This window comes from Danio aesculapii, chromosome 23, assembly GCF_903798145.1.
Source record: "Danio aesculapii chromosome 23, fDanAes4.1, whole genome shotgun sequence".
NCBI classification, from domain to species: Eukaryota; Metazoa; Chordata; class Actinopteri; order Cypriniformes; family Danionidae; genus Danio; species Danio aesculapii.
In genome coordinates, this window is record NC_079457.1 from 36,836,359 (window position 1) to 36,862,004 (window position 25,646).

Below are 25,646 nucleotides of genomic sequence, written 5' to 3' on the forward strand. Positions count from 1 at the left end.
AAAGAAATAGCCTTTACAGCAGCTCTCTCTCTCTCTCTCTCTCTCTCTCTCTCACTCTCTCTCTCTCTCTCTCTCTCTCTCTCTCTCTCTCTCTCTCTCTCTCTCTCTCTCTCTCTCTCTCTCTATATATATATATATATATATATATATATATATATATATATATATATATATATATATATAATTATGTATTTATTTAATTATATATAATTATAAATATATTCTTAATAAACTTCCCAGCCACAAATATTAAAAAAACACAACTTGTATTAAAACTGGGCGAGGATTAGAAAGAATACGATGCTTGTTATATAATTTAAAATGTTATTCCTCTTGTCCAATTTCTTTATGCACATTTTTTCACTCGCTACTCTGCCAGGAACTTCGCCGCTAGAGAGCACCTTCAAAAATCTCAATCTCATGGCTCATTCTTCACGAATATAGAATTAAAATAATGCCGCGTTTGGTTCATTGTGCATCCCGCGGGTGCAACCAACAAGAATTGTGCATTTTAGTTTAACTTTTTGAGCGTTAAAAGCAGTTCGGTGTTAGTTTTTATTTAAATATATCAAGCCGAAACTAAACAGCGCATTCTCTCCGCCTCCTCGTTCATAACCAGCGGGACCGGGACAACTGCTGAAGCAGGCAATAGAGAAACTCCGTCATTCATCATAATCTTAGCTGATGTTTCGGAGTCGAAAGAATATATTAAAGAAAAATGTTCTTTTAACAGTCCCTATATATTTTATCTTTTTCTTTCTTTTTTTCCTGTCATTTCTCTTCAGCAAATTATATTTTTTAAAGCTGCTTGATTCTTTTAAAACCGAAAGCAGAGCCCGTCAATTGGTGTTTTTCCATAAGATACGTTTATCCTACGATAATTTATCCTCTGATCCTTTTGCATAAAGGTTTTAATAAAAAAAAAAAACAGGTCACTTAATTACTTTCGATGTGCTAAAATATTTGTTAAACGAATGTTATTTAAAAAAAAAAAGCATATGCACATATTACAATTGTAAAATAGTCTAAAATGCATGGTCTAATCAGAAATAAAGGAAATTAGTTATATTTAATGCATAAAATAGGCTAGCCTTTTTATAAATTGAGTTTAATTGATTTGAAACTTTTAATTGCATTTTAACGTCCTGTATAAATAATAAAAATTGCATCAGATTGACGAAAAAACGAATATTAATACCTGCAAACAGGGCCACGGTTACTTTTTTTTCACTGACTGGCATGACTGGCAAACGCGTCAGAAAAAAAAACTGCTGAATCTCTGCGAATATTTGGTTAACTTATAAAACAAATGTCTGGTTTAGTGATGTTAGTAATGCATAGAAAAATGCAAAGCAGAATTCTCCTGAGCTCATTAAACCACTGATGACAGCGACGGAATCACTGGCCCACCACGTTCTTACGAACATATTTTATTTATTAAAGGTATTATTTCATTGACCTGAACATAACCAGTTATAATATAATTACTAACCCATCCTCTAAAGCAGGCAACACTCTATTCAGCTATGTTTTGTGTTTTTACTTAGAAATATTTTCTTTTTGGCGAATGCTTGGAGCGTAATATAGATATTTTAAATAACAGGTAGTAGGGGTGGGCGGTACACCGGTGTCATAGTCATCACCGGTGTGACATTGCGCCACGACATGGATTTTCTAATACCGTCAGTACCGTAATAAATCAATTATGCGCCTTGAACGGCTGCATTTACATCAATAATAGCTAATTCTAAATAATAAGGCATTCAATTTTCTTCAAACGTTCAGTTGTGGTCTGAATACATGTCCTTATACTACAGGGCTCGAAATTGCAACCATTTTGGTCGCATGAGCGCCCGAAATTTAATCTATGCGCCCTCATAATATATTTGGGAGCATTTGTGTGTCTGAATATAATGAACAGGGAGCTTTTGTTACTGCAGGAAATACAAACGGCTGAAGAGTGAAAAGTGCACAGGTTTGCAAACCTCCCCTAAAGTTATAATAATAATAATGGCGCAGATGACAGCGATCATAACATGAGGTAAATGTTGATCCACCAGCTGAGATCAATCGAGTGTTTTCGGAGAAGGTGCCCGAATCTTGATGCGTTGCATTCACCGCGTGTTCAGCGCAAATGTCCGCTAAATATAAAATCTAACACTGTACACATCATCGCCAAAGAAACTCACCTTTACTAAGTTTACACTGAAACTACGACTCATAACAAAGAGCGGAATTGCGCTGGTGGTCATCATGAGAATCCTGCTCTGTCTGCTCATAAATTGGTGCGGCTGACTCGCCTGCTTTATTCCACCAACACAGAGAAATGAAGATCAGTTCATAACGAGACTGAGCATTTACAATGAACCAAACCAAAACTTTTAAAGAGTGATAGAAGTGAAACTTTCTTTTGTCCGTTCTTCCTTGAGATGTTTTTTATTTTGCTATTGAAAGTAATACCATGATATTATGCCGTCACCGTTCAAAAGATAAAAACATTCATTTTCATAAGGCCCCATATTTAATGCGGTTTCGTTTTTAAACGCATGGGTTTTGTTACGCCATCCGTCCTATAGGAGTTTTGGATTTTGTGTATTCATGTTTGTGAAAAACACTTAATAGTGGAGACCCCTTCCCCCTTCTCATAACCAAAAGCTTGTCTGTCAGGAGTTAATGGGCATCAGTGAGGCCGAAATCATGTCTATTTAAGTGTCTTTAATATGGTGTATAGATTATTATGCGTTATTGAAACATCAAGGGGGACGCAGCAAAGTCACTTATAAATTAAAATTGTATTATTTTAAGCAATTTTATTATTTTTTGCAACAGCCTTACATTTAAAATGGAAACTTAACGGCGATTATAATCAAAAAGAACTCAGCCTATAAGGCTAGATGTTTTCTTTCCCTTATTTGTTAATTTATTTGTTCATGTGTTTGGCGCATGTAACTCGTGTGCCATCGGAAAACTAGTGTAATGACGGCAAGCCATCTTTCCCAGACTCGGGGCAAAGTCCTGCCTCTCCTTTCACTCCGTCCCGAAGCCCCAGCTGGCCCTCCTGGCATCCTCTGCGTAAAACATATGCTGGATAAGTTGACGGTTCATTCTGCTGTGGCAATTACAGACTAATAAAGGGACTAAGCCAAAAAGAAAATGAATGACGAATGAATGAATGAATAAATAAATAATAAGAATAAAATAAAAATAAGGTAATAATCTTTACACACAGATGCCGCGTAAGTGGCCTTTTTTAATTTAGAGATGGTACATTTGAATTGCCTCTGCCATTTCTTCCCCCACCTCAAACCTGAAAGTTGAAGAGAGAACTATATTCTTTGAATAAAACTATTGAGCTATAAAAGGAAAAAACGCAGAAGAAATTTGCCATTATATTAATTTTAGCACAGCTGCCAGTCATTTTCACATTCGTTTTTCAGTTAGGGATTAATATTAAAGTAGCCTAGTAAAAATGTCTATACTATAATATTATAATTTGTTATATCCATTATTATTATTATTATTATTAAAGCTATACAATTGACAAAACGCAGAGCCCTTAAAAAATTTGCTTTCATTTTGACATAGCTAAAGCACACGTTTAAAGTTATGTAAAAAAACATCCCATTCTACAGCAGCAGTCAAGTTAGGACACTTAAAAATGCCTTTTGCGTTGGAAGGTGATCGACCTGCGAAGTTATGTTTACAGTGTTATAAAAGAAAAAGGTAGGCTATTTAGTGCGTGTGGATTTACCGTAGACAGGCTTTCTGTTTGGCTAATGCCTAAAAATGTAAGTAAGTAACACATTAATTTTAGCAACTATTTTTAAATGGCATTTAAATTTTAAATTCATTTTTTTATTTAATTTAACATTTAAATATAATTTAATTTAAAACATTTATTTTTTCCTCGCTGATTTTGGTTGGGTAATAAAGCATGATGACTCAGATATGATCTAGTTTAGCTTGCATGTGTGGGCATATTTTGACGTCTTTACCTAAAACTTTAAACATTTATAATATTTAAAATAAAACGGAAAGAAATAAGGAGACTAACATAATTTAAAACACTTATTTGGTGCTTAAACCACCTTCAGAAAGTTTTGCCAGCTGTGGTAGAGCGCAACGGAGGCTCCACTGGAATGTAGCAGATGTGTTAAAACTTGGTATTATTTATTAATATGTTATTAATGTGTTTTTGTGTTCCTCGTCTTGTACGTCGCCGTGTTATTGTGCGTCAACGTCACGTTTATCTGTCCTTAAGCGCGCATATAGTCGAACATTTCTGCTCGACATCGGTAGAAACAAACTTCACAAGTTAAACTCCGCGGACACTGGTGAGCTGCAAGATTTCGGCTTGCTCCGGATGCGTACCCATCCTCCGACCCCCACCTCACCACCTCGCCCACAATGGAGGCGCTTCAAGCGGCGCGAGAGGAAGCAGAAGAGGGGTAAGCGCGGGGGTATCCGAACAAGGCTAGCGGCTAACCCCCACAAACCCGCAATCCCCTCCATCATTCTAGCGAACGTACGCTCGCTAGACAACAAACTGGACTACATCCGTCTACTTCGTTCATCACATAGGACTGTAAAGGACTGTTGTGCTTTTGTGTTTACGGAAACTGCACATTAGTGAGCAGCAGACAGCCCACCCCGATGCTTTTCTCATCCTGGCAGGGGACTTTAACCATGCAGACCTAAAGAGTGTGTTTCCAAAATACAACAACACATAGACTTTCCAACACGGGGCAATAACACACTGGACTTTTACACCACACAGAGAGGAGCTTACAAAGCCTCCCCCCTCCCCCACCTTGGTGGACCACTTAACTGTCATGCTAATGCCTGCTTACAGACCGATTGTTAAAGTCACCAAACCGGTTTGCAAGGAGATACAAGTGTGGCCAGAAGGTTCTTCAGAGGCTTTACAAGACTGCTTCAATACCACAGACTGGGATATGTTCAAACAGGCTGCCACTCAAAAGAGCAAGAGCACCAGCCCCAATCATGTACACCTTCAAACAGAGGCACTATTGAGAGCATCCTGACCAGCTGCATCACTGTGTGGTATGGAACCTTGGATTTTCTGCAGGAAAACACTTCAATGCATAGTGAGAACAGCTGAGAAGATCGTTGGTGTCTCTCTCCCCTCCCTTCAGGACATTTACAGCACACGTCTTACCCGTAGAGCCCTCTGCATAACAGCAGATGCCACCCACCCAATGCACAACTTCTTCAGTCTGCTGCAATCACACACACACACACACACACACACACACACACACACACACACACACACACACACACACACACACACACACACACACACACACACACACATATTAATTTATATTTATATTTGGTTGACAATAAATAAATAAAAGAAAGAATTAATGAATGAATTCTACAGTCTGCTTGTGCCTCTATGTTTATAGAGTTACTGGAGACATCCAGTAAGAGACAGTCAAATATTCAGTCCAAATGCACTGGAGAGACCTGAAACATGTTAATTTTTCCTTATTGGCTATATGACATTTAGATGTTGCATATTATTCTGTGGTCTTAAGAAAAGTGTTAAGTATTTCAGCACATAAGAGCAAATATAGCTTATAGCCCATTTCGTTGCGCTCCGTAGCTTTTCACTAATAAAGCTCTTCATGTAAATTTCATTTTTCAATTTTAGCACGTCATATAAAAATATCGCCCTTGCGCCCTCATTTATGATATCCTGCCGCCGGGCCTGCTATAGCGAAACTTTATTGTTTGAGAAGAAACAAAAACGGAAACTGTGCATGAAAACCTGGCTGGGAAGACGGCGATAAAATGAATTTTCTGTTCTTCAACGAGAAAAAAAAAATCGCAGACACGACACAATGACGGCGTTAATTATACAACGCAGTGTTTACGATCATATTAACAACTAACATTAATATCAATAACTCCTCTGGCTTTAGACTTTACCTTTTAGAGCTTGTTCTTGTCGGCGCAATATAAGTTTATTGCAGTTATAGCTATGAATCAGATTATGAAGAATGATTAAGAGCATGCTTATCCTTTACTTCATCCTTTCCGTAAGGTGTTTTATTTATTTATTTATTTATTTATAATTTTTTTAAATAATGATGACAATATTCACTGTCTAAGCATTCCTCGGTATACTACCAACAAATTACGCCCCTATACCCAAGTAGCCTACCTAAGTTAATTTACATTTCATGTAAAAAATAAGAAATCAAAAAAGACCAAAGTATTATGCTAAATATCCGTACAAACGAACATGTTTGTTGTTTAACTTTCGTTGATAAAACAACACAATACAGCCTATACCCACCAAGCAAAGTTACGTCCAAAAGACGTATTTTCTACGTCTCTGTCTGACGTTGAAATTACGTCCTCTGAAGAGCCAGAATGAAAGTTTTTATGACGTCTTTTATTGACGTCTTTTCGACGTCTTTTTTCTACGTCCTTTCGACGTCTTTTCGCCGTCTTTTTGACGTCCTTTCGCAGTATTTTTGACGTCTTTTTTCTCTATTTACTTTTATTTATTTGTATTATGTATTTTTGTGATTCTTTTGAATGACTTTAACACCCACAGGACAAATAAACAGACAGTGCACATTAAATTGAAACATATTTATTTAAATAAAAAACAATCCAATTCACAATAAGACCAGAAACTTGCATTAAAGGGACAGTTCAGCCGAAAAATTAATATTTAAACTCTCAGATGAAGGATTTTTTTGGAAGTATTGCACAGAAAAATTATTTTCTGTGTCCGGCTCCTCCCTTTCTTGCTGGTGCATGCTTCAGGTGCTCGGATGCATGATTTTTTATATTTTCTTCTGTAGCATCCTTGCTCCATTTCATTACTGCAGCTGTAATTTAAAAGACAGAAACTTATAAATAAGTTACAACAACAAAAAATAGCTTAAAGCCATTTATCAAGTACATGTTTTCATATAGACAATAGCACTGTTTGAATCTGTTGTTGGCATAACCATTACATCATAATCGCCGAATATACTCATTGGGCTCTATTTTTTTACAGTAAGAATCTGAAGAAGGAAAGTAAAAATGTGTAGATTTCACTGATTAAGAGATCGTGGTTGAATCTCAACAGATGCTGAGCTCGGTGTATGTTGTAAATATTCTCCCTGTATACACCTACTTGTGAGGACGAAATTGAAACTAAAGCTAAACTGGAAAGGAAAGGAATTAAAACCCTGCACTGCAGCTCCCTGACTCGCATTTTTTTTTATTATTATTATTTTTTTTTTTACTATATTTGAATGTTCCATGACAAAAGTTTTTTTTTGCAAGATTGCGACAGGCCATACTCTACACAGCCAAATCCTTTATTACAGCTAAATGTATTATATAAATTTACTATATAAATTTACTTGGCACAATTTTATTTAGACCCACACTAAATTGAATTAAGATACTCAAAGACAATAAAAAGATTAAATAAGTGATGATTTACTAAAAATTTAAATGTTCTTAGTCATTTTAACAGAAAAGCAAGAAATATTAAATGGATATAATAATGTTTATAATTATTTTAACAACGAGATTTTGCACACATGGTTGGAATGGTTTTGCGAACCAACTATCCCCTGTGGCTTCTAAATATTTATTATAACAGTATGTATTATTAAGTATACTTATTAAAAACCCACACATCAATACCCTGATTTTCCCTAAATGTACACATGTAATTCTAACATTGTTATTTTATTAAAATTACAAAACACAAAAGAGTTCTGATTATTTCTACCTTGAACTACCGCGGTCAGAATTACCGCATGCATTTCAGTGTCTTACTTTCCCCATGTATTTGAATATGCGTGCCTCTGTTCCCAACAACTTCCTGCTTACATAAACATAACTTTATGATAGGAAAAAATACTTTACTTTAGATATGTCTGCAGTAATAAGTTCCGCGAAAAGTAACTTGCTCTCCCGATTGTAAATCGAAAGTGAGGTGCGCCGGCAGTCTTGTAACTCATACACACATTTAGAGGCTACATTGCCAAACAGATTACACTTTCAGGGTAATAAATGACTTAAAAAATATTATGACAGACATTCAATGCTTTATTCTTATATCTCAGTAGAAGCTTTAAATACAAATATGATGTGACAATATGACGTCTTATTTGAAAACAGAACTAGCCATTCTAGAATTCTGGTTCAAAACCATATTTTTAAATAAATAAATAAATAGAGTGTGACAGGCGATGCATCAAAGCTAGCCCTTGCTTATGCAGGGGTAACTGTTGTTTCTTGTTTTTATTTAGTTTAATAATACGTGTGTATGCTTTATATGCTTTTACTGGTTTTTCGTTTGTTTTTCTATACGGGGGTGGTAATAATTTTTATAATTTTATATTTCTATTGAAAAAAATTCTCTTATTAGAACAAATTTCGTTTACTATAATTTGTATATTAATTTTATTACGTTTTTTGTCGTCAGTTATCTTCAAAATAAACAAGAACGAATACCATTTAAGGAGAAATTAATTGTCAAAATCATCCATCATGCCATTACAGTTTCATTCTGATTAATTTATTCAAGTCATTTTACCACAATATGCCAGGAACGCTTTCTAAACTTAATTTCAGCACTAAAATCGCGTGTCCAGTGGTCATTTTAATTAGTGAAATTTATTCAGAAAATTGCTGGAAGAATAAAGATAATAAATAATAAACTAAACTCATTTTGGCTTGCCACTGAGCACAGCCTAAACAATTTGGGTTATTTGTAAATTGTTTAAATTCGACCATTAACCTAATTAATATATTGTTCAATTTGATTTAAATGACCAATACAAACATTATAGTACTATAATCCATTAAATCCTTTATAGGATAGCTTTAACAATTCATTAAAACCAAACCAAATTTAAAATAAAAATAGGTTGACAGACTTGCCTCAAAGCGCACCATATTTGCTCCATCTGAAGACAAACTGTTTTAGCCATTTTTTAAATAGTGTATTTTTATTTAGTTTGAATGTTGCTTGCCTGTATTTTGTCCAACTTGTTATTTATAGACGCATAAATACGTTATTTATAGACGCGTGGTAAATAAAAAGACAGTGCTCAGGCAAAAAAAAAAAAAATGACAACTTAATTTTTTTTATTTTAAATTAAATGTAAATAAATGTAGGCTATACTGCTTCAAAATAAATATTCAAAGAAATAAGCTACAACATAAACACTTGATAAACACCAGGCGCATCATCAAACTGGCGGCGGTGCTGAACGGCTGGTTCTGGTAGGCAGAATTAATCGAAAAAAAAAAAATCGTTTATTCACTCCTGATCCCACGATCTGAGTGTCAGAGAGCTGCTGATATAGGGGTTTTAATTGGCGAGTTTCGAAATCGTCAACACATTCTTTGAGAATTAAACGAAGTGAAAGGCCTACTGTGGTTTCTATAAAGCAGCAAGTACACTTTTTCTTTAGGATATTTGGCGATCAGTAAGTTGTAAGTAAGTTAAAAATGAATAAATTTGCTTCAAAAAAGATTAGTTGAAGTTACTTTTGAAAAGTTAGTTTTAAGACCACTTTGCTTTTAAAGCATTTAGTTAACGTTAACTTTAAAAAGTGAGGACACATATTGTCTTAAAATTAAGTAAATGATCACTGTAAAAATTTAAATAAAAGTTAAATAAAATAAAAAATAAAAAAGCTAAAAATATTTGTTTATTCAGTGATTAATTTATTTTGTTAAACAAAAACTTTTTTATTTGCTGTTGAACTTAATCTCAATTCTTTAATCAGAAATTTGTCTTATTATGTTCTCCTAAAAACACAAGATACAAAGATTGGATTTTTTTTATTATTGAAAATCAACATGCATAAAACAATTTAGCAATACAATTACAGTCTGCTGTTAACAAGCAGAATAACTGAGAAGAAACGCAAAACTACATCTGATTCAGTCATAGCTGGATGAAATCAGCTGAAATAAAACTAATGTTAACAGAGGTGCGGATCCAAATGCAGTTAATTAAAGATTAGTCAGGCAGGCAATGGTCAAAACAGGTGCAAATGGTAGCATGAAGGTATCCAAAAGAATAGTAAAAGTCACAGTCAAAGAGGTCGGGGCAGGCAGCAAAACAACATAAACAGTATAGACAGGTCAGACAAAAGATCACTGCAGATAATGCCTAGTTCAGACTGCATGATTTTAGCCCCGATTTTGACTCGCTGACAGGTTTTGAGAAATCGGCGACAAATGCCTGATATCACAGGCAAATCAGTATGCTGGAAGAGTTGGCGTTTCATTCCGCTGTGGCAACCCCAGATTAATAAAGGGAATAAGCCATTAAGAAAATAATGAATGAATGAATAAATGAATGAATGAATGAATGAATGAATGAATGAATATATTATAAATTATTACAACCCCAATGAGGAAGTCTAATGCCACCTCTGATATACACACACACAGTAATAAAGTCCTGTAAAAATGGCATAATCTATAGTAAAATACTACGCACTGTCACTGTGGAAACGACAAAAGAAATTTGTTATTAAAACAATTATTTTTAAAATGCTTTGAAAAAATTCTCTGTTGAGCATCTTGGGAAATATTTTTTGAATAATTAAATTCTCACAGGAGGGCTAATATTTTTTACTTGAAATGTAAAATAAATAACTTATCAAATAATAACAACCTTATAGAATAATCAGCCATGTGTTTCACAGGAGGACACATTATTAGTTTAATTATTTAAAACCTTATTTTTTAATTGTATTTATTTTATTTGTTTTAATGTCCATAATGATTTGAAGCAACATATTTGTTTGTGTATATTTTGTATAATTTTTTGCAAACTACCAATGTGTGCATACCTTTCATTGCTCTGTAAATGTTGGAGGTCTCAAGGGCCACCTTGTCCCCCTTTCCCTTCATGTTGAAATGGGACATGAGACGATTACTGAAGAGCCTGTAGAGATGAGTACAAATTTGTATTATTCACTGATTATGGTGTTAAGCGATTCTTGTGGTCCTTATATAGTAAATTAGTAAATAAATGAATAAATAATAATAAGTAAATAATGAAATTGCATTGGTGAATTGTTTGGAGTTGGAGTTCCCTTTCTCACACTGATAACAACGTTTTTAAGGAAAGCAATGAATTATGCATCTTAATATTTGGGAGTTTTTCATACTAATTTACACCAAGTTGGGCCAGTGTTTGTACATTGTAATTTAATTTTTGCTGCTTGCCTTATTGGAGTAATGAACGTTATGAAAATAATATAGGCCTAAACCAACAGTTGCAGATTTTCAGTCAATTCTGGCCCACAGACAACAGCAAGAGATGAATACATATGATTTTTTAAACTATCCCTTATTCCTTACAACACTAGCACAGAAAAATAAACAATTCGTTCTTTCATCTTAAACAGTCAAGTCTTGTTCAAAACTATTTTTCCTGGAGGAGTTGTTTTACAACAGTATAGTTTGTCACCATTACAGTACAAGGGGCATTTTGCAAATACTACTTGTGTTACTCAGGCCTAATGTTAAGAAATGTTCAAGGTGAGGCTAGCATACAATATGAGTTTGAGGTACCCTCCGACCCTGGATAAGCGTGCACAAACATCCAAGGTGATACGTCAGAGGCGCCGGCCATGCGACCAAGCAAGATATGTGAACGCCTACAGTGGCACTGAGAAGATAAAACTGTTAAATGAAGTCGTTGTTTTTGTTTAACGTCCAGAAAAAAAACATTCTCGTAGCCTAAAAATATTCTAAACGAAAGACACGTGAACTACTTTGAAGATATTTTTGGTGAACCTCTGGACTTTGAGTTGGGCTACCTTGCTGTCTCAGGGAATTGGAACGACACGAGGGTAAGTGATTAATTAATTACTTTTTTCATGTTCTGTGTGAACACTTTAAGTACACTATATGTGGAGAAAATGAATGAATAAATTAATGAATGAATGAGTAATTTTGATTGTGTTATTACATGGTCCGTGTACCGCTAATACTTTAAAGCTTACCTGTCAAGGACTTTATATACGCAGTCCCTCACATCCTTTCCTCCGATTCGAGCCAATTGCAGCACCTGTTGAAAGTTTATACAAAGTCTTTAAACAAACTCAGAGTCTCTTTAAAATTCCACAAAAATAATTATGCTAAAATAATAATTAGTGTTCTTTCCTACAATATTAAAAAAAACAGTGCATGCTGTAAAGTTATTTTGATGTTTGATATTTTATCGGTTTCAATTCAATAAATCTCTTTGCGACTGTTATATTTTGAGTTCAAAATATGGCAAATAGACAGAAATGGGTACCCATTATTCTGCACAAGCCCTAACGTCTTGAAATAAATTAACCCTTTGAATGAATTAAAAAAATTAACTATATCAACTTATCCAATAGCAGTAGCAAATTATTCAGATAAGCATTGCTTTTGTGTACAAGACTCATTATGTATTTTATTATATTGTTTTTATTCCTTTTATAAAATAATACAAATCAATTAAACAACACCAACTGAGATAAAGGTAGCAAAATATTCACAATATTATTAACTGTAATACACAAACCCTTTTTTTTTTTTACAGTTATGACATTTAGGGCTGCACGATATTGGAAAAATAAAGCTATCTGACATTGAGATTTAAGTTCACCAAAGCTCTATTTGGGAAGTTTTCATTCATTTAGATCACAGGTGTCAAACTCAGTTCCTGGAGGGCCACAGCTCTGCAAAATTATGGATTAAGTACCATATATAAAAACAATAGCTGCATAACTGTAAAAAGACAAAGCTTGTGCAAAATTTTGTGGGCTCAAGGGTAGTTTGTGCTCCTGTTTTTGACCCATATTCCTAATCAATAGGTGGCAGTAATACACCTATAGTAAAATAGCCTAACTGTGCGAATTACAATGCGAAGAAGAGAAGGAGGACGACGACGACCACGAGCTTCATGGGTTTATAGGTAATACGAGTTACTTTTTCGACAAGGTGCTTTATTTCTTTTCATTCATAGCATTATTTTATCACATAGTAAATTGCGGCGGGGGGGGACGCGATTATAGCCCGTTTTAGTATTTAATGCTGACCATTACTTCTCGCTCTCTCTCACACGCACAAACACTCAATTTAACTTATAATAGCATTTTGAAACTGGTTACTAACTAACTAATGCAGTTAACGTTAGTCCTCAGGGATGGAGTGAGTCTTATGATTATATCATGTAAAGTCTGTTTCTTGCTGTAATGCTTATTAAACTTAATTTAATAACTCATTTAACGTAACGTGTTACTTTTCTCAGCGCTGATGGCCCAAACCAATCAGACACATTAAATTTTTTCCCGCTCCAACAGCTGATAGACCACGTCAGTTAACTTTTTCGATAATTAACCATGGTTTACTACAGTAACATAAGTACATAAATATTTAATAACATTCGGTTAATGTAATTAAGCCACGGTCGACACAGATTAACGGTTTTTGGTCATAAAAAATACAGTTTAAACATTTGTAACGTAACATTTGGTAATGCGCCAAAAAGTTAGGGTTTTACGTTAAAAAATCCTTAAAGAGATGGCACATGCGTAAAAATAAATAAATTAATTCTAACGACGTCGAAAGGCTAACGTTAGCGTCAATAAATGATACTTACCAACAACTGACAAATGAACCTTGAGCTTAAAACCGAGCAAAACAAGTAAATATGTAAACAGACGTATAATAACAAGTGTAAGAAATGTACAGGGTTGTTATGTACAATATTTTTGGTATTTACAGATTAATATTGAGTTAAATCGCAAACTATTATAAAAAAAAATGACGTTGAGGGTGCACTATCATCATCTGTGTACAAACAGCCGGTGGTCATGTGACGTGTCAACATGACCAACGGCTGTTTGTAAACAGATGATGATAGTGCACCCTCAACATTATATAATAGTTTGCGATTTAAATCTATTCTCTAAACGCAAAAAAATTGTACCTATAATAATACTTTTATTTACAGGTTTGTCCATAATTGTAAGAATATTTTTTTATTAATTTAATAAAAGAATTACAATACATTACATTTTGTACATTTACTACTTTTATTTATATTTATACAGTATTATAATGTTTGTTTTCTCGTGTATGTTGTTTAAAGCATTAAAACAAATAATAAAAAAAGACTACAGCACATAACTTACTGGAAAACTGGTTGTCTTACAATCAATTATTGTAAAATTAATTTTAAAAATAATAAATGATAAATATGTCTAGCATATTTTTATATTAATGCAACAGAGTACAGTATTTATGATTTTTGCTTTAATAATGATTGATTTTGGTGTAATGCATTTATTTTTATACATGCATATCCCAGCATGTCATCATTGATTTTAGCACTTAACAGTTTTTTTGTGTGTTGTGGAATCTGAAGTCAGTCCTTTTTTCTTGCTTTTCATGTTTGAATTGTATATACTGCATGTTGAACTAAATGTGAAATGCTGAATACATACATCATACAGGTTTTTCCATGGTGTCCTCCACTGATGGATATTCTGTTCAACTTAAAAATAAATTGTACTATTAAAACATTACAGCAACACACCATACATATTCGTAAATAATTTCATTACAACTGTTAAAGGGACTGTTCAGACAAAAATCTAAATTTCCCATTAATTTACTCATGCACAGCTCATCAAAGATGTAGTTACCCTTTTTCTTCTGTAGAATATTAAAGAAGGGTTTTGGCTGAATCTGTTCTCAATGCTGATTCATATAAATGGCAGCCAATAGTGATTTTTGCTTTTTAGATTTAAAATACACATACAAACAAGTCGAAATCAATAGCCATTGCACCTGGTGACACCAAAGTCTTGTGAAGTAAAACTACTGGTCTGTGTAAGAAATTGAACATTATTTCCTATATTATTAGCTTTAATTTAAAGTCTCCTCAAACAGTACTCATAAATGTCTGCCGTTGAGTGTGTAGCTTTTTTTTAGCAAGGAGTGTGCCCTTGCAGAAACGTGACAATACTACAAATGCAATGCAGACATTCGTGAGTATTGTTTGAGGAAGCTTTTGATCAAAAGCCATTAATATTGTAAATAATGTTCAATTTCCCTAATTAATGGTAGATTAAATTTTTGGGAGAACTATCCCTTTAAATCTACAACTGTTCTGTCACATCTTTGGGAAATTTGAGGAAAGACACTTACTGTACATAATATCAGTATCAGTATGCTAATGTATTTTAATATTAAGTGGAAAATCATCCAAAGCAATATTAATTATTTATTTGTGTGTAATTTAAAATGTTGTTTTATGAGATTTTTTTTATATTTTATGTTTATTAGTAAATTGATTCAATAATACAAAGGCTAAACTTTCTGATGTCAGGAAGAATATAATTTATTATTATTAAAAAAAATTTAATTTCACATGTCTTTGGTTGTTTCTCATAGTATAGCAATTGTCCCCATTGTTTGGCAATGTTATGAAAACACCTGAGTGTATTAAGTCCCTAAATTTCATTTATGTATACATTAATTCATGAGAGGCTATGTGCTTGTTTAATTGAATATTATGTTTATTTACAGCAAATTATGTTCTGCTCACCTGACTCATGCAGAGTTCTGTTCTGTTCTTTCATCTAGATACTCCTTGGCAGCCAGTCTTTGTATGGAGTCCACCGTGATCTACTGTATAGAGGTAAAGTTGTCTCTTTTCCCACAGACTATCAGGTACTTTTTAGTATTATTTTCTGGCAACAATGTTTACGTTGTTTTTGATTATGCAGTATTATGCGATATCTCATTGCCATGTACAATGTGAAATTCATCTAAAAATTTTAATTCTCTTAATTTTTTTCACGCACAGCCCATTCAAGATGTAGGAGCCTTTTTTTTCTTCAAACTGTGGTACGTTTACTACTAGTGGTATGCGGACTTCCGTCTAGTGGTACGCAGAACAATTACTAAATAATAAAAGAAAAAATGTTTAAACCTTTGACGTGTACAATAACACCAATGTGACCAGCTCCGGCTGTTCTCTGAAGTGTACAAGCACACTGCTATGCTTAGAAAATTTAGTGCATCGGGTCATCAGATGCTAAAAATAATGTGTGTTTAAAGTGTGTTTTCGATATATATAGTTATTTGTTTTGTAAAGCTGCGTGGCTTTCATTTTCGTTTGTTACCTCAGATTTAGGCTAATTTGTCACGAGACTTTCCATGCTTGAAGTTTGGAGCTAGAATATAATTAAAGTTAGTCTCTGTGTGCGGTTAATGCAAACTCCACTGTGAACTTATTAAGATGTGATCTTAATCGCACCTAATCACGGTAGGCTATTGCCACTCGTATGAATGGATAAATCACGTAGCCTATGAATTGGTCAAGCACTGTATTGATGCGTTTAATTCATACCTGTCAGCCCTCCCGTTTTTTTACCAGGATTCTCCTGGATTTTACAATTTTGTCCAGCGATCATTCCGTTTAAGTATTTCCCCTATTTCTAATCTTTCTATGAAAAGTGAAAGTATCAATGGGCCGATTACAAATGTGCTATAATTGCAAGAGCTGTTCAAGAGAATTATGCTTTTGCTTTACTTAGGCTTGACAACACGTTGAAATTATTATTAAAATAACCACATTATTATTCACATAAACATGTATGTTTACTTGACATGTTTATTATGTTATGGAATTTTTATGCTTTAGAAGAATCAAAAACTTACATACGGCACCTTTAATTGTTTTTTGTTTATGTTGGCGACCAATCATTACTTGTGAGTAAACAATACAGCAAGATTGTGTAGACAATCTTGTCATAACCAGAATGGTATTACAGCCCAACACTATGATAGTTTTTTGTGTTCATCTTTACTAGGGTCCAGTGACTACTAGGGGGTCTCTGCAAACTTTCAATGAGGACCATTAGACTTCTTGAGAAGGATTGGCTCAGGGAAGGATTGACTGCAACCATCTCACCCCAACCCCTGGGTGCATCAGCATTGGATATTATGGGTTTAAACCTCCTGTCTATTGTTTAGGGTCACTAATGGTTAAAGAAGTGGACTTGTGTTCAGATGGATGAAGATTCAGTCTCAGTACTAGCAGGGATTGTACATGTTGGGATTGAATAACCAGCACTCTCAACACACTCTATACCAGTGGTGGGCAACTTTTTAGACCTGAGGACCACATTAAGTTTTGCAAACTAAGTGAAGGGCCACTTGTCAAATTCTTCAAAAAATAACTTTATTTATAGTGGCAGTATGCATGAAACCTGTAATATCAGACAGCAACATGTCACATTAACACAAAACAGACTTTTTATATTATTAAGTCAAATTTACAAGTCAAATTAATTTGCACTGATATTTATATTACTTATCAATTATCATAAAACAATAAAATATCCATTATAAAGTATAATAATATAATAATGTAATAATTTTTACTGTGGAAAATAGAAAAGATATTGTCTGATAGAAAACAAATCTCATATTAACACATTATAAATAATTCTTAAAGTTTACTATTCAGTCAAGTTTACAATAATCTAATTTGCACTGCTTTTAGAATATATCAATCATAATAAAACTTGATAAAACCATAAAACTTTGATAAAATAACTTTTTAAAGTGGATTTGTGCATGGAAAATATATTCTTTGACAAAAAACTCATTTAACCAGCTATTATTATATAATTTGAGTCAAATTTACAACAATCTGATTTGAGCTTGTGTTAATATGCTCATATCAATCATAAAACTATGAGATAAAATGAAGGAAGAATCTTAGTCTTTTTTTATTCTAAGTCAAGTTATTATGAGTGTGTTAATGTGAACAATGAGCCTGGTCCCCTCTCTTCGCAAGGGTGTCAAAGTCTGGAGTCGGCTACGATTAAAAACGTGAGGCGCAGCCGGTGGTTAAAACGCGAGGTGTGTAGAGCACATAAGCAGCGTGCAAAACCGTCGCAGCCGATAGTAAACCGTTCAAAATAGGCACCTCTTAACGCATAAATCGCTTTCCGTGTGATCATCCTTTTAGATTGTAGTCTTTAAAAACAGCAATACTTTCTTGGCATAGTAGACCTACTGCTTTCTGTCCGATATTGGTGAAGTATTTTGTTGTTCATTTTTCCTTAAACACACAACATACAGAGTCAATTTTTCTTATTTTTGCCTGACTCATTTTCAGTCATTGACGGTTAAGTGCATTTTAATATCCGAGAGTGTGTTCCAGAATTAGACTAACTTTACCGCTTGCAATACTGCCATCACATGGCATCACTTCACCAAACTGTTGTTCGGTTAGGCTCGGACACACTAAGGTTGTAGTGTGACTGCAAATTGCGAAATTTAAAACGTGACATAATTTTTAAGGGATGTCAGTTTCATGTGGATTAATTAATCATTGTTACTTTTCAATGAATGTGAACTGTCATAGTTTATTAAAGACGCAAACCCCTCACTGCACGTCAGCTGCACCTTCAGCAACCTCCTAATAGCAACCCTCCCAACCTCCTGTGAGCAACAGTGCTTCTCTTCCTAACTAAACAGTACCATCATCGATGACATAAGCGTGTTCTGGCTTGGAAAGTAAAATTGCAATGTGAGTGCGAGCTGAGGGGAGGGGGGGAGAAGCGCGTCCTGGCACGATTTTAGTGAAGCGTGCCTAGTGTGAGTACACCCTAAGTTTACTCGACACACCATTGAATTGAATTAAAATATACTTTTAATGCACTACCTATTTCGAAAAATATATTTGATAACACTTTTTATAGAATGCTAACCATCTTTATTGCACTTTTAAATATACTATCTTTACAAATAAAATATACTTATAAATTATTTAAAATATTTACAAGTTTGCCTTTACATGTCCACTTAGAGCACTTTATAATATACTTGTAGTTCATAGTAGTTAAGCTCAAGATCAAGTGTACTCAACTGTGCTGTTTTTTTAAAAAACTAAAATATGCTACAAAATATTTTTTTTAGCATTTTAGTACAATTCAAAGTCTTCTATGCACTTTTAAACTTTTAAAAAATTTTACCGGTACAAAAATACACTTGTTATTCATTCACAGTATAAAATTAACATACAAACAAAATATGCTAGAACTTTTTTTTTTAATCTCACCTTATTTTGGACACACCTGGTCCAAAACAATTGAACTATGAAGACACAAAAGTTAAAACATAGAATTTCACAAATTAAGTCACATACTTGCATACAGATTATGACACCAATAGTTCCACAGGCTAAAGTAAAATCTGATTTTTTTCTAGAGTAAAATTTAAGACAGAATTTAATTTTAATTTGTTAGTAATTTTTTGTTATTGTCCGACTCTGTAAACAGTATAATCTACATACACCTGTACATAATCCACAAGCTGCTCCTCTGTTCTCATGGGCTCCACACAGAAGTCATGATCAGTGTTGGGCATCTCTGTGACAAGGAGATTGAGAAACAAGTCAGATAAATTGAATTTACACACCTATCATATGCATGGAGGACAAAACCTGTAAAAACCATAACTAAGTAAATAAATCCATTTTAATATAGATAAAATATGAAAATGAATGTTTTTTCTTCGTTCAACATTTATTCATTTTTGAACATTAGTTCCGTATTTACTTTTTCTTTAGCTCAACATGATAACAAGAGGGGTGGCTATCAGTCATCAAAAGGCAGTCTTTATGCCATCATTAGCTTATCTTTTTTTTTTCTGGCTTCTGATGATTGACAGAAATATGCTGACATTCAAATAAATTATTAGACAACAGGCTAATATCAACAGTAATGTTTGTACATAAATGCAATTTGGTTACCTGGAAGGTCAGTCCTAGGTCGTTCTGATTTCAAAATCCTCGGCTTCTGAAGTTCTGTCTTCCAAGGAGAATTTGTTATTGGATGTATTCTCTTTATTTTGACGATTAGACCGTGATAGCTGACCCCTCACAGCGCTGCGTTTTTGACTCAAAATTGCCTCAGTGCATCACAGAATTGGGCAGGGCTCCTTCTGCATACTTTGCTTCAGTTTATTGTGAATAGTGCCATTCAAGCACACTTGAATTCAACTCCACAATTACAAAATAAAAGAAATCTACTATATTTTTAACAATGTATTCTTTAAAAGTAATTAAATACATATGACATTACCAGTTATGAGGCAATGATTACATTTTTATCAAATCCAAGAAATAAAATAAATAGCCAACTTTGCAAAAAAGAATTAACAACATCAACACTAGACTACTACTAACCAAAAAGTGAATTAAAATACATATATAAATACACTTACATCTTGTTCTTAAGTGCTTTATTTTTGCACACTGATTTGTAGTTAATTTGCAGAGTATTATTTTAATACTACTGTAAGTGTCACATTGGGGATATGCAGTTAAATTTATTTTATTTTTATTTAGTTTTTTATACCTGCTCCGGGTGTGTGGTTAGTATGTTCACTGCTGTGTGTGCACTTGGACGGGTTAAATGCAGAGAACAAATGATGTTTTGGTATGGGTCACCATACTTGGCCACATGTCAGGTCATTTCACATTTAAAAATGTAATTAGATCAAATGCCTTATTTTATTTTATGTATTATGATTAGGTTACACTTACAACACCATTTCCAGTAAGTATTTAATGTGAAGTCATTTAGAACTTGACTAACTATTATGATGGCCAACTAAACAACATCAAACATCAAAGCTGGCAACATCCTTACTGCAAAAGTCTAAACAATTGATGATGAGTGCAGTTGAGGTGTAACCATGTCAAAATTCTATCAACAACAGCATTTAGAGTAAATAGGATTATTTTATTCAATCTCTTTAATTTGTCTTGTTTTTTTTATTTGAATTTGAACTTGAAAGGAGCATAGAAAAGCTATCAAATAACCAAGCATATAAATTGAGGTTTTGCCTGTCTGATGCTTCAACAGTTATATGTGGACTTGAGACTGTGTGCTCTTATCTTGAGAGGAGCATCAGAGAATGGAGCACCATAATCCTAACTAAAATAGCAATTTTGCTATAATCTTTAGATTTTAATATTCTATTTTGAAATTATGAAAACATAAATTGTAAAAGTTATATACATAATTACTATAATTGTTACATATAAAACAAATTTGAATAGCAATTTATTATATTCAAATGAGTAAATGCAATACGTTCACAGTGTGCAATTGTTTTGTTTAAAATAGTGGTCAAACAAATTTATTCTTTATTTTCTAGAAGCTTCATTAAAATAAGTCATGTACATGTGTCTGATTTCTTTGGCTGTGCAATCTGTACAATAAAAACACCAATACCTTGACAGCATTGTGTGCAAGTTGCTAAATGTTTTGTTGCAATAATTGTTTTGCTACACTTTATTTTTAATGAGACTAATATTGTGAATAATGCTTTAAAATGTGATTATTTATTCAGTGAATCGTTTTCTTTTGCAACAACATATAAAGTTGGTTATATATGTGTAGAGTTAGTAATAAAGTGCATTGAGTTGTACCATTTGTATAGTGTAATGTTTTTATTTTACTCAATTCGATTACATTTATCAGGTATTTATTTATTTATTTATTCATTTATTTATTTGTAATTTAAGCAATTGTCACTTTCGCCACGTTTATTGGAGATTTAATTTGTTTTAAAATATAAAAATAGTTAGATGTGTAGTACACTTCAATCAGTGACTTGGGGTCAGATCTAAATGTCAAAACCTTGGATCACCCCTCATTATAAACGGAATTACTAATTGTCAAGCTTGTAAATCAGGCTTAAAATAATTTAGCAGTAAACATGTTAAGCTATTCTTTCACCAAAATAGCAGGCAATAAGCATCAACCAGTAATATGCAGATAAAAATGCTGCTTTGCATTTTGCATATATTTGTGTGTGGAGGCCCTATAGGCTACTGTTTTTTCATTAATTCGTTATTTTGTTCAATAGCGATCTATGCTTGCATTATTTCAACGTTTTCTATATGCACAATCTAAAAAGAACTGTCTAAATTGTGCTCTTTAAATCTGTCATAAAAGATAATGCAGCATAAATTGCATTTGATCATTAATGCAAAACCTATTACCAGTGAAATTTTCTCTTTATTACATTTGGCTATTTAAAAAATCTTTTGAGAGTTGGCAATATATTTATATAGTTTTTCGTCTGATTTGCTGCTGCTGTGATCTGAGTAAGTGTTTTAATACTTTCACTATTTTGATCTCTATTTTGGTCTTTACTTTTCTAATACATTTGAATAAAGAGTTTGCAAAAAAAAAAAAAACATTATTTTATATATTATTTCATATGCATTATTTTATAAATATGTATGTATACATACATACACACACACACACACACACACATATATATATATATATATAATATATATATATATAATTTCCTCAACAAAATGTATTCTGCGCTTAGACCTTGTGCTGACTTAAATAAGGGAATCGGACTTTCACTCAATACAATAATGCATTAATTTTTTTTTTTTTTAAATCAACCGTATACGTCCAAAACAGGTCAGATTTGAACGTTGAATTCATGTCCAAAAGTGGTCGTAGTCCGACGTCAATATGTCGACCAGATTTGCACGTCGAACCGACGTGCAGATATGGTCTCGGACGGACCGACGCAAAATATACGTGATCTGCACGTCCGCACAACGTCTAGTGTTTGGTGGGTAATAATGAAGGCTAGTTAAATAGAAATAGCTTTAACTGCTTGAAACAGTAAACGTTACATTTTAGAAACTTCACAAATACTAATCAATAATAATATAAATAGTAACGTAGAACAAAAATATTAGCCTAGGCTTGTAAAACATAAGTCAGATGTTGAAAAACCTGGCTGGGAAGACGGCGATAACATGAATTTTCTGTTCTTCAACGAGAAAAAAAAATCGCAGACACGACACAATGACGGCGTTAATTATACAACGCAGTGTTTACGATCATATTAACAACTAACATTAATATCAATAACTCCTCTGGCTTTAGACTTTACCTTTTAGAGCTTGTTCTTGTCGGCGCAATATAAGTTTATTGCATGTATAGCTACGAATCAGATTATGAAGAATGATTAAGAGCATGCTTTTCCTTTATTTCATCCTTTCCGTAAGGTGTTTTATTTATTTATTATTATTTATTTATTTATAATTTTTTAAATAATGATGACAATATTCACTGTCTAAGCATTCCTCGGTATACTACCAACAAATTACGCCCCTATACCCAAGTAGCCTACCTAAGTTAATTTACATTTCATGTAAAAAATAAGAAATCAAAAAAGACCAAAGTATTATGCTAAATATCCGTACAAACGAACATGTTTGTTGTTTAACTTTCGTTGAAAACAACACAATACAGCCTATAATAATGTAGGCTAGTTAAATAGAAATAGCTTTAACTGCTTGAAACAGTAACGTTACATTTTAGAAACTTCACAAATACTAATCAATAATAATAATAATAGTAACGTAGAACAAAAATATTAGCCTAGGCTTGTAACAACATAAGTCAGATGTTGAAAAACCTGGCTGGGAAGACGGCGATAACATGAATTTTCTGTTCTTCAACGAGAAAAAAAAATCGCAGACACGACACAATGACGGCGTTAATTATACAACGCAGTGTTTACGATCATATTAACAACTAACATTAATATCAATAACTCCTCTGGCTTTAGACTTTACCTTTTAGAGCTTGTTCTTGTCGGCGCAATATAAGTTTATTGCATGTATAGCTACGAATCAGATTATGAAGAATGATTAAGAGCATGCTTTTCCTTTATTTCATCCTTTCGTAAGGTGTTTTATTTATTTATTTATTTATTTATTTATTATTTATTTATTTATTTATTTATAATTTTTTAAATAATGATGACAATATTCACTGTCTAAGCATTCCTCGGTATACTACCAACAAATTACGCCCCTGTACCCAAGTAGCCTACCTAAGTTAATTTACATTTCATGTAAAAATTAAGAAATCAAAAAAGACCAAAGTATTATGCTAAATATCCGTACAAACGAACATGTTTGTTGTTTAACTTTCGTTGATAAAACAACACAATACAGCCTATAATAATGAAGGCTAGTTAAATAGAAATAACTTTAACTGCTTGAAACAGTAAACGTTACATTTTAGAAACTTCACAAATACTAATCAATAATAATATAAATAGTAACGTAGAACAAAAATATTAGCCTAGGCTTGTAACAACATAAGTCAGATGTTGAAAAAAAAACTGCGTCTCTCCGCCTTTTGTTTTCTATTCATATTTAAATTCTTTGCCAGAAAAACTAACATGTTGACTTTGTTCGGTTTAAACGGAGATTATTTGAGATTACAATGTTTCCAGCAGCACTGAGACGTGTTCCTGTAGCGCATGCAGATACTGTGGCAAAGAGGGTATCTTGCTCCGCCGCCTGCATTTCTCGGAAACCAGCTCTACATCGCGGAGCGGCGCGTTCTCAACTACCAAATATGCTGCTCCATTTCTCATCAACGTCTACTATTTATCAGTTTCTCTTTTGTATTTGGCCATTTTTGAAAAGGCCTCTCTGCCATACCTGGCTGGACTAGCTGGGCATTTGCGTTCAGTAGATGACACCGGAGCTGGCTCCGCATTCCATGGGCTGGGTGACATGACCGCAGCTCTGGAGGTTCGACGTGTTTGTCCATTAACACTTATTTTTCTAAACAAGCCCAACAAATAGCTTCATCCTAATTATTGATTCGCCTTTCTCGTTCGCCAAAATGTTTCCAGATTGGCGCTGAGCGAGCATAAGCAGAGCGTAAAACACTGGCTGCAGTCAGTAAACAATTTAACAGATGCCCCGTCTGCAGCCAAACTTTAAAAATGTATAAAGCATATTTAATCGTTTAACTGATACCATTCATCGGTTACAAACGTGCCCTTTCGGTTATTGCTTAATCGGTTATTTTGAGCATCCCAACTAAACCGCATGTGCAAGCTCTATTTTTTTTTTTCTCTCACGGCCGCACGCCGGAGATCCGGCATGGTGCCGGAATACTTTAAGCCCTGGTAAGATCATGTTTATTACTAAGAAAAACTAAATCAAAATTATATTTTAATTGAACACATCTGATCACATAAGGTACGCACAGAAAAGTCTGTTTAGTGTTGTGGAAAGGCAAAGCTGAATATCTGTGGTTAAACTGCCACCCAGCGGTCAAAAGCTGCTGGCGCACCAAGTACCGCTGTCGCCGCGGTATGAATGGCGCCATAAGGAACACATTGAAGTAGTAACATCTGTACATTGCTGTTTAGCGCTCTACCGTAATACGCAGTGTATGAGTGACTGTTGAAATACCTTGGTGGCAAGAATGACCGTTCTCTCTGAACTGGCGGCTGGCCTGATCACAGTCAATATCCGCTTTTTTTAACTTCTCCATCATCATTTGTTTTACCTTTGCAGGGAGGGATTTTAATGTCTTAACAAACGATTTGATTACTTTCTCATGCTTATTGAAATGCATCACTATTCATTTACTGCGCAAGCCAAGCCCGGCTCGACCTGACCCCGTCTAAAATTATAGAAATTAAAACCTTCAGCTCTACTGTATATCAACATACTGAAATAAAAGTCTCAGCATCTTCCTACTGCC

At 33.7% G+C, this 25,646-nt stretch overlaps 2 long non-coding RNA genes across 2 annotated transcripts; one reads left to right on the top strand and one right to left on the bottom strand.

The window, feature by feature from the left end:
- Positions 1–6,655: 6,655 nt before the first annotated feature.
- On the bottom strand, positions 6,656–12,193 carry LOC130217600 (uncharacterized). The gene is made up of 3 exons (XR_008835878.1): positions 12,024–12,193; positions 10,863–10,957; positions 6,656–6,872 (listed from the first exon to the last, which is right to left on the bottom strand). It is a non-coding gene; the product is annotated as an uncharacterized LOC130217600 (long non-coding RNA).
- A 732-nt stretch (positions 12,194–12,925) lies between these two features.
- On the top strand, positions 12,926–17,008 carry LOC130217670 (uncharacterized). Its single transcript, XR_008835893.1, has 4 exons — positions 12,926–12,967; positions 15,646–15,700; positions 15,869–15,909; positions 16,878–17,008. It is a non-coding gene; the product is annotated as an uncharacterized LOC130217670 (long non-coding RNA).
- The last annotated feature ends 8,638 nt before the right edge of the window (positions 17,009–25,646 follow it).